The sequence below is a fragment of the Sinohyriopsis cumingii genome, chromosome 13 (assembly GCF_028554795.1).
Source record: "Sinohyriopsis cumingii isolate HCF-2022 chromosome 13, ASM2855479v2, whole genome shotgun sequence".
NCBI classification, from domain to species: Eukaryota; Metazoa; Mollusca; class Bivalvia; order Unionida; family Unionidae; genus Sinohyriopsis; species Sinohyriopsis cumingii.
In genome coordinates, this window is record NC_142973.1 from 53,592,708 (window position 1) to 53,607,154 (window position 14,447).

Here is a 14,447-nt window from a genome sequence, read left to right on the forward strand (position 1 = left end):
CGTCTCAAACTCGTCGGCAGCATGTTTGAATTATAGATTATGAGAGTCGCTAAAATCTTTTATGTCATCTGTGGCGTCTAATTTACTAGGTAAGTCTCATCGAATTTTTCACGACGTCATGTAGTAATTTGAGTAAATCCTTTTGCGCGTGATCAAACTAAGCATGCGGCCAGCGAAGTTCTTAAGTGACGTATTCATAAATTGCAAACGGTCGATGAAACGGACTACGTCCAGAGAGAACGACAAATAAGGTTATTTTGTATTAACTATTTATTTCCCTCTCCAATTTTTCAAAGCATTAGACGATTATATACGAGTCGTATCCCCTCAGATTATGAAAAACTACTGGAATAAGCCCTGCTGTCTGAAATCCTAGATTACATTTGTTATGCGCAGCACTATGATATCGGCAAGTGAAATGACAATGATCCTGAACTTTGTCTTCGCCCAGTGGCTTGCTTGCAAATCCAGCACAATATTTATATGTCGCTTATATCAATATTTTATTTTTGGTATTAGATTGCAGTTTATATAGCCGACTTATCGCAGCAAGCGCTGTGTAAAATATCCTACGCAGTTTGTGTTGCGTTAAAGTTTTATTGGTTTGCTCAGCTCATTATTTATGCAAACGACTGTTAGCGTTTCGACAAAGGTGTAAACGACTGTGTTAGCGTTTCCACAAGGTGTAAACGACTGTGTTAGCGTTTCCACAAGGTGTAAACGACTGTGTTAGCGTTGCCACAAGGTGCAAACGACTGTGTTAGCGTTTCCACAAGGTGTAAACGACTGTGTTAGCGTTGCCACAAGGTGCAAACGACTGTGTTAGCGTTTCCACAAGGTGTAAACGACTGTGTTAGCGTTGCCACAAGGTGTAAACGACTGTTAGCGTTGCCACAAAGTGCAAACGACTGTTAGCGTTGCCACAAGGTGTAAACGACTCTTAGCTTTGCCACAAAGTGCAAACGACTGTGTTAGCGTTGCCACAAGGTGTAAACGACTGTTAGCGTTGCCACAAAGTGCAAACGACTGTGTTAGCGTTTCCACAAGGTACAAACGAATGTGGTAGCGTTGCCACAAGGTGTAAACGAATCTGGTAGCGTTTCCACAAGGTACAACGACTGTGTTAGCGTTTCCACAAGGTGTAAACGACTGTGTTAGCGTTGCCACAAGGTGTAAACGACTGTTAGCGTTGCCACAAGGTGCAAACGACTGTGTTAGCGTTGCCACAAGGTGCAAACGACTGTGTTAGCGTTGCCACAAGGTGTAAACGACTGTTAGCGTTGCCACAAAGTGCAAACGACTGTGTTAGCGTTGCCACAAGGTGTAAACGACTGTTAGCGTTGCCACAAAGTGCAAACGACTGTGTTAGCGTTTCCACAAGGTGCAAACGAATGTGGTAGCGTTGCCACAAGGTGTAAACGAATCTGTTAGCGTTGCCATAAGGTGCAACGACTGTGTTAGCGTTGCCACAAGGTGTAAACGACTGTGTTAGCGTTGCCACAAGGTGCAAACGACTGTTAGCGTTGCCACAAGGTGTAAACGACGTGTTAGCGTTGCCACAAGGTGCAAACGACTGTGTTAGCATTGCCACAAGGTGTAAACAACTGTGTTAGCGTTGCCACAAGGTGCATGCCGCTAACATCTTCTGGTCGAAGATTTATTTGGATGACAATCTGTACCCGCGACAAGAACATTCACTAAATGAAAATCAGCGTGTGTAATAAATGGCACACGTTTAATATGCCTAAGGCTTCCAAAATTCGAAACGGTATTATTTTATTATGCTATGATCGATCTCGCCACGTTGGCACAGTCTGCCGTGGAAAGTAAGAAGTTCTTCGGTAGAAAAACCGTGTAGGCACTTTTTGCAATTTTTCGTGTTGTGTAGGCCACTCATTAGAGCACATAAGTTTGCAATCCAGACATAGTGATCACCCTTATACAGTTTGAGCAAGTCAGCATCTCGCTCACATATTACAGAGAAAACATGTAAAGGATATATACTTGCGTTGTCACTGACACCAAAAACATTGACTGAAATATTATTCAGCCGTTCAAATTTTGGCATGTCATTCACTTTTACTGCAAAACGTATCCCAGGAAAAATGAACGAATTTTGATATGCTATATGCATACTGAATCGGTTATAAATCGTATCTAAAGGTTAAAACACAGGCAACGCGGCCCACATGAAACATTTCGTAACTTTGTTCTGAATATTGACACAACTTTGACTGCTCTGATCTTTGCCAGTATCTAAATACACTAGCGCACACAGAGGATTGTACTTTAACGTGCCGATATCGCGTATTAATACACCATCAAAAATACAGCTAGATGATTCGCGTTGAAAGTCATCCATCTCGTCTTGGAGGGAACTGAAAGAAATTTAGGGACCTATTTTGTCGTCAAATGCGCGCACCAGTTTTGAGATAACATGAGCCTTGGTTTCTGTATCATTTAATTTAGTAAACGCAACGCCATTCCAACATAAACCTTTGTACCACGGTGCACACGTAATTTATCAGGCAGAAGTTTTCTTTTATCAGATTCTACGGTCGTGATCAAAATGTCATACGACGCCAGCTCGCTTGGTCGCATAGCAAACGTCTTGTCATAGCCAGCAAAGGCCTGACCCATCAGAAGGAAGCTTAAATTTATGCTCATTATATAAAATAGGCAGAATGTTTCCTTGAGCAGCTAGCAAACTATTTTGATTACTACAGGCCACTCTGTGACGCATCATCAAATTGTTGCCATAGCAGATGTAAATTGGTCGCGTGATCGCAGTTTGAACCGCTGATTTTCTGATATCAAAATTTGTGTAGAAAATTTTATGTGTTCTACCCATGGAACTTGCAAAAATGTATTTCAAGATTTTTTGTTGGTGACTCTGCAGTAAGATCCAGATGAAATTTCATTATCAGGAATTCTGTAATTTTACGGTGGCCTCAAGCGGTATATATGGTTCCCCCAAGCAGTCGTCTGTAATATAAACAATTGTATCCGTCATAAGATATAACTTGTTTAAATAAAGCTGTACAACTCAGAAGAAGACGAAACCGCGAATGTTCGTGACTACGACGAGTACAGTTATGTAGGAAAGGCTTACCAGCATTATCAGACCAAGCCGCAAAGATGTACTAGAAAGTATTATATCAGAAATAAGTTGGTGCCGTATGAAGAATCGGCAGCATTTAAAGAAATATTTGACTGTGATTCATCTAGCCATACTTGCAAGGACGAAAGAAAATTATCAAGTTCGATTATGCCTTCCCAAAAACATTTTCTGATGCTAGGTATGCAAGATAAGGCGGCTGCATTTAAGCCTGTAAGCAGCAAAATCATTACGAAAAAAATATGTATCAGTATCTTCTCTCTGATAGAGGGCCTGTCTCATTTTTTAGTGACAACCTGAAGGCATACTAAGTGAAGACGTCAATACTATTTAGCAGGTATTTGACGTCTTTGTTCTCTCTGAAATGTTCTTTTATGTCAGCGAGAACTGCAAAGCAAATATCATCAATACCGTTACCAATGATTCCACCACCAGAAAAATGCCATCTTACCTGCCTGTTAGTTGTATTGCAAGTACGTCATCTACTTCCTCCTGGCTGACATCTTTTATTATTTGCTGTCCATAGGTTTGCTGACCTTCGGTCTGCCAGCCTTAGGTTTATTACTTTTGACTGTTCACCAATCTTATATTTGAGTCCGGCAGCGCCTCAGACAAAAGCTTGAGCAATTCTTTCCCTCATTCCTGCCGGCTTAATCGCGAATAACACATTGATTACACTTTTATCGTATTGTTGTTGTTGCGCATTGCTATGGCATCTGCTTGGTTATATGGTTCATGGCTGGGAAGATGCGGATCATTGGTATCAAGTTGTTTGTCTAGAGGCTGCCGAAATTCCTAGTGATCCAAGTGCAGACAAACTTGTTACGCCCCAGGTTGCATGCAATAATTTAGATTGCTGAGAAACTCCGCCAAAATGAGATAATTGTTGAACAACCAATTTTAAACTGAGCTCTTTACAAGTACTCCTAGTTGCGTAAATTTGGTGTGCTGTTTTTCTTAGCACCTGAACGTGCTTTCCTTGGCGTATTTGGCTGCTTCCAAGTTTGGTTGCCACGCCAGATTTATTGTTTTGTTCAGTCTTAATTGAATATTACTGGCGTCACTTATCTCTCACTATGATATATTTCGATAAAGGTTACGAATACAGATTATGTTATACGATCACTGTCATTTTCCACTAAAATAATCGACAATAAAAAATGTATGTGTGGTAATTATATCATATGCATTTTGATTTGCGTCCTCAGCTGATACTATGGTCCACTTCCTTTCGATATCTGCCACATAATCTTTTGTTTGTTCCATATGCTTAAAACGTCAAAGTACACAATAGGATGCAATTTCGCGAATTCCTTTGATGATATTTGAGTTCCTGTATCTACGTCCTAATATTTTTTATAGCTTCTTGAAACATGAAGTACGTTCGCAGATTATTTTGTCTTTTCTGCCGTGAAGTTACACTCAAGTTCACACTCTTGTATCTGCCGTAGTTTGTCAAACTCTAGATAAAATCCGAACTGACGTAGCGAGCACTTAGGAAAACTTGAGTCTACAAGAAGATCGTATGGTGTTATAACTAAGAATTCTAAATCGAATAATAACTGTGGCAAATAACAACCAATCATCCTATTGTCTTTTGAATGGGCATTTAAATTCTAAAAGCAAAGGTTTATTGCCATCTGCTATGTAGCTATATGGACTATATCTGATGCCGTCTACATTTCTGATGCAGACATCGTTCCCACTAACGTTTCCACGTGTAATGATTTGAATATAATTTCTGATTACGGGCTCAAATAACGTTCCCCAAAGACAAGTCAAGGTTAGGTAATCTTGCTGCTTACCAAGCTGTTTTCGAGCCATATCTTAAGACGATGCAAATGGACAGATACCATAAACTGCCACCAACTCAGAGTCACCTACCATGTCTGGCATCATAAAGTACCATTTTCCTGACTTTTGCCTGAGCTCACGCACTTTCACGAAGTTGTCCAAGATAGCGATGAGATACAAAATTATGCTATATCATTTGTTCAATTCAGGATAAAATTTTAATATCTGAAAGGCGGCTATAGGCCTGCCATCATTTCAGTCTAAAACCAACACACACGTCTCATCAGCATCCGTGGGTTAAGACGTCATTTTTATGCAAAATTATCACAAGCCATAATCATATGACATCATATTCCATTGTCGCTAATCCTATTCATCTAGAATCATTACGTAATCATTACCATTCGCCATCATTTTACGTTATCAAGATTAAGGGTAACTCCAAAGGGTTATCTGGTACAAGGAGAGTACCGAGATCACCTCGTGCGTTATCATAAAGAGCACAGCAAGGCTTTTTCCAATAACAAACTGAACTGATATGATTAGTTTACCAACCTGATACCAAGGTGATGCTAAATCTTAAGAGGAAACTAATGTCTGAGCATATCTCGTTATGTTGAAAAAGCGAGCTGGGTCTTTGTAATAAACATCCAAGTGAGCTCATACTCTTCTTTTGCCATACTATTATTGTTTAAGGGTTAAATGATTTAAATTTATTTATAATGGGTTTTTTTATGTGTAAGATATTTCAGTTTTATTTTTATACCTTTTTATCCATTTTACTCTGTGTGGCCAGTAAATGAATGGTGGTCATTCCTAAATGCATGGTAAATAGCAATAGTAAGTGTAGTTTTATCATTACATTTCTCGTTAATGGCCTGAGAAAGCCGACATGATGGAGCGATTTTAATTTCAGTCACAGGGCAGGCAAACTAAGATTTCCCAGCAGACTTATCTAGCATGATATCCGGTTACAAGCAGACAAATTTCTCTTTTAAAACTTACGACGTAATGTTCATTTCAGTGACAGGACAGCCCAACCAATAGATCCTTCCATTAATAAACTAAAATGTTACAATCAGACAACTCATCCAGTAAAAATAAATATGGATCGATTGTTACGCAATGAGTTTCTCCTCCCCCACCCCTCAAAATAGTGGCCTAATATTAAATTGGCGTTTGGCTCTATAGTTGTGTTTCAACCTGTTTAATATGGGAAGCCCCTTTGATACTCAAGTGCCCCACTCTACTAATGGGGTCAGTTTTAAAAAAATGAATGTGAATGTTTTGGACTTGGTTGATGTTTGCTGATGTTTGGCATAGGGTAGGAGTAAAATCATGATAGTTATTTTTAACCACACTTAATACAGATTTATCCCCAGCCCCCTAACCCTCAGGGGGATGGAGCCGCCAAAAAGGATTGGGGAACCGTCAAAGTACTGCCTCACCGTAGCCCACTTAGGTTTATCAACGGCTACATGTATCTAATTCTCTCTAACTTGTCTAACCACAAGCCCATGCTATTAATGCTTCCACTTCCAACTACCTTCTCTTCAGTCGACCTTCTGGACATGTTTGCAAATTTCTTCCGTGACAAAGTATTTGGCATTCATGATACAGCCTTACTGTGGTTCAAGTCCTACTTGGTCAACAGGACACAAATTGTGCCTGCAAATGGAATACAGCCCAGTTGATCTATGTTGTGGTGTTCCACAGGTGTCTGTTCTTGGACCTGTTCTCTTCATTCTATACACTCAGCCGCTCTCAAGTGTCATAGATCATCATCCAGTGTCTCACCAATTGTACGCTGATGACACCCAAATATACAAATCTAGCCACCCAACTGAATTTGATGCTACCATCCAAGGTGTAGAGAGGTGCATTTCTGATGTGAAATCATGGATGACATGTAACAAGCTGCAGATGCATGATGATAAAACTGAAGCCATTGTGATCACAACACAAAGACTTTCTCATTCACATTCTTTACAACAAACAATAAATATCAGCAGCACCAACATTAAATTCATACAGTCAGTACGAAACCTAGGTGTTACTCTAGACAGTACTCTCACATTGCACCAACATGTCATGAACATATGCAAGGCTGCATATCTTGAGATGCGACGCATCAGCTCCATTCGCAAATATCTTTCAGTTGATGTCACTAAAACATTTGTGTGTTCATTAGTACTTTCAAGACTGGACTATTTTAACTCAATTCTGTCTGGTTCATCACAATATCTACACCAGAAACTTCAAAAAGTTCAAGACACAGCTGCTCGGATCATACTTAGAGTACCACAATCAGAGCACACCTCCCCGCTGCTCTGTACCCTACACTGGCTATCCATTCGATCCAGAATCAAACACAGAATTTGTTCTCTGTGCTACGTTTCACTGACGGACTCTAGTCCAACATACCTATCCAACCTCACCCATGTGTACACACCAGCAAGATGCTTACGCTCCTCTTCTGACAATCGTATACTCATTATTCCCACTATGAAATCAAAGTCATATGGACAGCGTTCTTTTGCAAACCAGGGCCCAGCAACGTGGAATGAATTGCCCACTGAACTTAGACACAAAGACACAGTGATCCCATTCAAGAGTGCTCTCAAAACTCACTTATTTCGACTGCAAGCACAAACTTAAGGACCTAATAATGTTTCCTACCTTAAATATTCTCAGCATGTTTTTTATGTTTTCTAATTTCATGGTGATTGTTTTTGTAATCATATCATTATACATGTTTTTTTATGTTATAGGTGTTGTCTAATGTTGTAAAGCGCTTAGAGCTCCTAAAGATTAGGCGCTATACAAAGTCCTCATTATCATTATCAAACAACCATAATCGACCCGAGTTGTTGCAGAGGTTTTTCTCTTTAGGTCTTCCTGCGGTTTCAGCTGTTCCAGCATTTTGAACTTCCTTCGTTCCGACAGACACCTCATCGCTGACATTTAAGCCGAATTTTCAGCGTGTCTTTGTATAATCTCTTCTCGGTCGTCAGCTTTTCACCCGGTTTTGTTTTGCTATTTTATCGTCGGTTACATCCTTGGTATACTCCTTTCGTTACGCATCGCGCATTTATCTTTTCTTGGTTGCATTGTTGTTGAATTCATCGAAGATAAGACGGATTTTTTTATTGGAAGATGGTGTTGCCCTATAGCTCTTTAGATATATAATCTCAGATTTTGTTGAGCTGCTTTATTTTCGCTTAGGAGGATTGCATCGTGTTTTTAAGCACAATGCCCAGTTAACAAAAGCAGAAGAAAGACTCAAGCTTTTACAAGCAAGGGTACGGTCAGCAGCAACACAAAAGCCTCAGTCAAAGCGGAACTCAAAAATGATGATAACACAGTGGTGCCAACGACATCCACCACATTTATTCTGAATTTATACTTTTTGTATCGAACACACCGCCTAGTCTCCGCTCCTAACGATTTTTCAACCTCTGCGTGGCTTTTATTCAGGCGAGAATCCGATGGTCTGAGATAAAGAGACATTAAAGCTCCCGAATTATCAGCGTGAAATGAAAGTTTACTTTTGCTGGTGCGGAGGAAGTGGGATGAGGGGAGGAGGTGTATAGTCCTAGCTCAAGTGAGGCACGCACCTCCAATCTGGCAAGAAAATAATGATATTAAAGAAAATATTAATTAGCTTCATTCACTAGTTGTTCAATAATTTATTATTGTCTGTAACACGCCCGCCAATGCGCTCACCAAGAATTAAAAGTGTCGTACCTTCTCGTTGCATCTTTAGTGAGTGTGGTTTTTGACCCATTACTTTAATGCAAGAAAACATCTTTTTCGATTAACACACGTTAATTTGTCAAGCAAGCGGATTGATAGAGGGTGTTATATACCCCACATGAAAGAATATTGCCAACGCATTATTTATCCGAGTTTTTCGCAAAATGTCACCATGACATCGTTGTAGTAGTCACGTCTGATAGCCCTCGCGTTTGCATTTAGTAGTTTGGGGTTTTGCATTTGCTGCATCGAACGTGCACTTACTTCCAGCATAGTTCGTGTTGGTGGCTCAGTATACTTTGAATGACCCATGTATTCAATGTCTAGTTGCTTTGCATTCTCAGTCAATTTTGCTGTGAACCTGGGCTATCCACCCTTTCTTCGAACAGATACTTTTCAGCCTGTGATTGGTATTCCTTGTCGATAGCAGGCACTGGTGCGAGTTGATAAAATACACCTATGCCGTTCGCTAACGAGGGATTGTCCGCTTGTCCATCTAAAATCAATTATTCATATTGATCGTCTATATCTCACTGTTCAACAGTGGCTTGACAAGCTTAGTTTAAAGTAACCTGTTTTCAACTTCATTGCCCTATTTCTGGCGAAGAGCAGGTAAAATATTGTCAAAGCGGCTGAAAATCTCATCCGCTGTGCGTTTACGTTGAGACCGTCACACCGAATGGTGTCTTTGGCTGCAAACGTAGACGCAAAGTTAGTTGCAAGGTTTTATGCATTAGCTGTAATAGTAGTAATGTCATTATATGTCATTAAATGAATAGAAAGCGACGCCCACGTTTCGTCACAGCGACCCCTGTGGAGATTAATGAAGTAAAGACTATCGCCAGGGACAACATAGTTTAACGTCTATGATGAATTCCAGCGACACAAGCTGAACACATTTATTGTTATAGCCCCACCAGCTGAGGTGATTGTGTCCACCGTTAAGCACAGGTAATTTTTTTTAAAGGCAAAGGAGGGTCAGAACAAACGCTTAATTCATTCAGCTCTCCTCGTGTCATATACTTCTTGAGGGTTGCCTTTATACGACTTTTCTATCTAGAAGGAGCAGCGATACAGTTTTCAATATGGTTACTGTGGCAGCCATTTTTGATAGCAGATCTTCACAGGTTTTGGTTAAGACAAAGTTCACATCATAACTCTTTTGGTGAAAGCACCCATGTTGATATGACTATCCATTTAGGTAATAAGATTTCAAGATGGTCACTTTGGTGGCCGTATTGGATGTCTGGGTGGCACTGTTTTCATTAAGGACGACTTAAACAGCGTAATAAATCTTCTGGTGAAAACACTACGTCGATAAAATTTTCCATTCAGTAGAAGTAGTGATCACAAGGTTTTGGAGACGGTTGTTATGGAAGTTATTTTAGACTTCAGATCGGTACCATTTTCATGTACGATCAACTGGACCACATAAGAAGCCTTTTTGCTTTTCTTGCTTGCGAAAACCCCCATGTTGATTTGATCATGTATTCAGGAGGATTAGCTATAACAGGATTTTCATGATGGCTTTTGTGGCGGCTTTATTGGTTGTTTGAGCAGCACCATTATCACTTAGGACCAGCTAGACCTGGAGATAAATCGGTGTGTAAAGTTGCATGGCAATTCCCTAGATACTTGATAGAGAAAGATCGGGAAGAACCACCTACCCACCGGATGATACTGGCAAGCTTTGACGCATACTCATGCTGAGACTCGAGCTCACATGGACAGAGATGAGATGTGTGCATAATCTAGAAAGGCGAGTGCCTGGTGCCACTCGACCACACGAAGCACCTCCAAGTAACGGAAGAACGGACAATGGACAACATGTCATCCCATAAGTTCTTCTGGTCAATACTAGCAGAATTAGGCGGATTAAGTCATTGACTGAGATATTGCGAGCACTGGCTGACTGCTTTTTTAAAAAAATGGAAATAAACGAGGATTACAACAACATTCTACCATTATATCACGGAAATATTGTGCGCAGTGTGACATGCGCGTTTTCCATTGGACTAAGCGCTCATTGAACTAAAATATTATTCTGGGACAATCGTGAATTATTCAAAGGAGTTCTCAACAATGTCATTTTGATACATCGGGACAGTTGTCTTTCATAACTAGAAATTATAGAATTGTCAACTTTGATTTGAAGAGTCTTCAACATATTGATTAAGGTAATAGATGTAGGTACAACTGAGCCATTCAATCAACATTAAGAACAACAATACAACAACATATTCATGGAGAGCAACCATCACATTAAAATTTTCTAGTTTGATATGAAGCCGCTTTTTGTTTATAAGATTGCCTGCTAGGCTGAAAATCCATTCATAAAAAAACACTAGATGCTTGCACTGCTCCGGAGGGCGACGCGACAAAAGCGCGCAAGACAAATGCGCGTAGTCCAAAGCGCGCAGAGACAACTGAGTGCAGGACAATAGCGCGCAGACATAAGCGCGCCTAAGAAAGTGAACAAATGCTCTTACAATAACATGCATTAAATAAATAAAATTTGCTAAAAAATGTTGGTTTATTTACTTACAATGTTTATTACTCTATACACGGCGGGCGCCCTCTACACACTTGTTGTGAAATGTTAACAAACCTGTTATTGACTTACTAAAATATTGAAAAAGGAGAATATTGTGAAAAACTAGCCTGATTTATGTATAAATAATAAGTAGAAATCTTAGATGTTAATGTTATGAGCTATTCCTTGCAAGTAATCTTCTAACGGTATTGTTCCATATGTTCAGATCAAAGCCTGGAGAATGCGATTAAGACGAACGTACTTTGATTTAGATGCCTCTGATTGCCTGATGAACGAACGAAATCCTCAAATTTCATAACCTTATCTTTGTATACATGCACGATTTTGTCTTGTGCGTATTTGTCGAGTTGTTTATCATTGCGCGCAGTTGTCGGCGCGCTTATGTCGGCGCGCTTTTGTCTTGCGCGCTTTAGTTACGGCGCCGCTCCGGATGTCTAGTGGTTAGAGCGTCTGCCTCAGAAGCGGGAGGTCGTGGGTTCGAACCCCGGCCGAGTCATACCAAAGACTTATAAAAACGGTACTAACAGCTGCCTCACTTGGCGCTCAGCATTAAGAGGTTAGTGTTAGGACTGGTCGGCCTGGTGTCAGGATTATTTACTAGACATCACTATCAACTGCCACAATGCAGATATCGTAGCGATATGACTGAAAAATTGTTAAAGCTACGATAAAAATCCTAATCACACACACACACACACACACACACACGCTGTCAATGTACTGAACTTATGTAATTTGTTTGAAAACCGTCTAAATCCATAAATGAATATTAAACATAGGAACCTCCCTTTTACTTAAATTTTTGTGATTTCTTATGACATTTTTTGCAGAACGCTTTAAAAAAAAGTTTGTAAATGCAGTGTGATTGACCCTTAAGGCCTATATCATAATGCAAAACAATATTTATTTATCTAACTGTTGTTGCAAGACTCGCCAAGAAAATATCGAAAACTCAAAACAAAAATGCTTTCATTCTTGACCGCTCCGGTTGCCTAGTGGTTGGAGCGTCAGCCTCGGTTGCGGGAGGTTTTGGGTTCGAACCCCGACCGAGTCATACCATTGGCTTATAAAATAGTACTAACATTTGCCTCTCTAGGCGCTCAACATTAAGGGGTTAGTGTTAGGACTGGTCGGCCTGGTACCAGGATTATGTTACTGTGTGGGACATCATGCAACATGTCTGCGGTATGGTGTCCCAGTTCTATACATCACTTTAAACTGCCACACTACAGACATCGTAGCGATATGACTGAATTTTTTTAAAGCTACGTTTATAATCCAGATCATACACACACGCGCTCGCTTTCATTCGAGATTGTGTACATGTAACTTTTACTAGCCACTGAATGTCAATTCTTTTTTGCACAAATTGCAAATCACTTTTGTCAGGTTTAGATTGTCTTTATTTGCCGGACCATCTCGCTTTTTCTGGAACCTAAAGTGGGCCCACACTTTCGATCGTATCTTCCAGGAAATTCAGAAAATTCACTTTACTTTTGTCTGTCACTTTTAAAGCGCATCGCTTATATCATGACTAAATTATATTCAAAACTGCATAAAAAGCACGACTTAAACCAAATAGTCTTCGTATTGTTATTACTTAGCATAGTCTATGTTATGATTTCTGTAAATATATTATTAAACTTTATATTTTGGAGTTATTCCAACTCAAGAGTAATAATAATTTAATACATTTATCAGTATCATTGGGAAACTCGATCACGAAAAGTCGTAATCGATTAAACAATCAAGCTGGTTGAACGAGTGATGCTCGAGTAAGTCGATAAAAACGAACAACACTACCCTGTGTCAAATATATTTGACGGAGAACTTTGGCTGTCGTCACCACTTATTGAAATTGTATTCGTAATTGTACCGCAGGCATATAGTTGCCAATGTCCTCAACTGTTTGAATAAACTTCAGCCGTTGTTTTGCCCAAAAACTTCTTAGGCAATTAACGATTGAAAAATATTCAAGACGGCGCGATACTATAAAAAGAACTGTGTCTTACCTGTATAAAATAATATAAACTTAATACAATGCGGATTGTCCAACAAAACCTGCGGCATAAATTTTACAACCTCAACCTTTGGTTCCAGAGGCAGAGGTTCATGACTTTAATTTTACAGCCGCAACCTTTGGTTCCAGAGGCAGAGGTTCATGACTTTATAGCCGTCTACTATGTAGCCATCTGGACTGTATTTGAAACTGACCATATTTCTGATGCAGATGTCATTGTCAATAACGTTTTCGCCAGTGTTGGCCTCAATATAACCTCTGATCACGGCTCAAATAACGTTTTCGCCAGTGTTGGCCTCAATATAACCTCTGATCACGGCTCAAATAACGTTTTCGCCAGTGTTGGCCTCAATATAACCTCTGATCATGGCTCAAATAACGTTTTCGCCAGTGTTGGCCTCAATATAACCTCTGATCACGGCTCAAATAACGTTTCCAAAAGACATAGCAAGGCTACGTAGTCTTGCTGATTATCAAGCTTTTTCAATATCTTCAGCTTATGCGCTTTCGCCAAACTTTTCATGATAGCTTTCAGATCCTTTTTTTTATACTATATCATTTTTTCAATTCAGCAGAAATAATATGGCAGTATACAAAAGTCGGCTACTAGCTTAATATCATTGTAGTCTAACATAAGCATATACGCTTCATCATGATCGGCGGGCAGAGTAGTCATTTTTATATAAAATCAAAATGAGTCGTAGATTTTATATAAAATCTGTTGTTGTTTTTTTTTTTTCTTCTTCTCAGCACAAATAATATTCTTTCCCCAACCTGAGATCAAGGCGATCCTAAAATCTCACGAGGAAAATGATCATGTTTGAGCATCTCTCGTTAGATTGAAAAACCATACAAGTGAGGTCATACTCTTCTTTTTCCATACTGCTATTGTTGAGAGGGCTAGATGATTAATTTTATTTATAATGTGGATCAAATGGCGGTAGGGACCAATGAAGTTATTTTTTTTATTTAAAAAGGATCACATTTCTATGTTTATACCCCTTCTTTTCCATCGTACTCAGTTTGACCATAAAATGGCTGAATGTTTGTCATTCCTAACTGGACGGTAAATAGTAGGTGGAGTTTTATAATTAGATTTCATGTTATAGGCCTATAACAAACCAATTTTTACAAGATGCTATTTCCCCAATTAATACTACCGAATGGCTTTCTAAAGTTTAACTCACCTTTGGCTCAATAATTTG